This window comes from Sinocyclocheilus grahami, unplaced genomic scaffold (genome assembly GCF_001515645.1).
Source record: "Sinocyclocheilus grahami isolate Dianchi unplaced genomic scaffold, SAMN03320097.WGS_v1.1 scaffold1170.1, whole genome shotgun sequence".
NCBI lineage: Eukaryota > Metazoa > Chordata > Actinopteri > Cypriniformes > Cyprinidae > Sinocyclocheilus > Sinocyclocheilus grahami.
The window spans coordinates 223341-224405 of NW_015506349.1; positions in this window are offsets into that span (position 1 = coordinate 223341).

Consider the following 1065-nt stretch of genomic DNA (forward strand, 5'->3'; position numbering starts at 1 on the left):
ATTTTTGTTTGATACGTAACACAGCTAATGTCAGAAAATGTTGTCTTAGTAATGTCTTATAAAGAAATGGTATAAACAGAAATAATAACAGAGAAAAGTCATTTCTGATGAGTACATGCAAGGTAACACAACCATGTGAAGCAATGGAAGATGCACTTCTTGCAAATATCGTACTGTACGTTCTGTCATGAGTAGATCCAGATGGCTCGTCAACAGACCTTTCACTGATTATCTAAAGCATAGTGCAAACAAAACAGCCTGTGCTTTCTCAAAATGCCAAGCTCCAATCTGTTGGGGTTTAGAGCTTACAGGTATTTATCAGTCTGCCATGAAAAATAATGTCATAACCAAGAATTCCTAATCTGTTACAATAAGCACTTTCAAGAAAGGACTAATCACTGTAATTTCCAACTGTTGCGAGATTCATGTCATTACATCTTTGAGAGATGTTTAAAAGGGTGGTTCACTGGTTTTTTTCTAGGCTTGATTGTGTTTATGGGGTGCAGTCTAACATGTGTTAATGCTTAGTTTTAAAAAAAAACGCATTATTTTTCACATAATTTACCTTTATTCCACACCGCTCTGTCCCTTCTCTGAGAAACAGGCTGATCTTTTCCTGTTTTTAAGAAGCCCCGCCCTCAGAAATAGATGATGTGCTCTGATTGGTTAGCTAGCCCAGTGTGTTGTGATTGGCTAAACCACCTCTAGTGCGTGTCTAAACGTCCCGCCCCCTCACCTTAGCGGCATGTGCTCTGGTTGTATTGCAAACAACGGCATCATTAATATTGCTTATCAGTTTGAGCCCGATTGAGAAGCAGAGGATATTATTGAAGAGGATCGTGCAGAACCTGTGCAAGCACTGCTTTTAATGGTAGGCCTAAGTTTTTTGTTTGTTGTTGTCTCATTCTTCTAGATACGCTGTTATGTGTAAATGCTACTGCTTATATTAGTTTTTAATATAGGTTTTATTCTGATTAAAGCTTTAATACAGAACGGCAACTGCACGCACGTCCATGTATTACGCTTCTCATAGCTATGTGAAAATAAGTGTATAATTGGAACAGT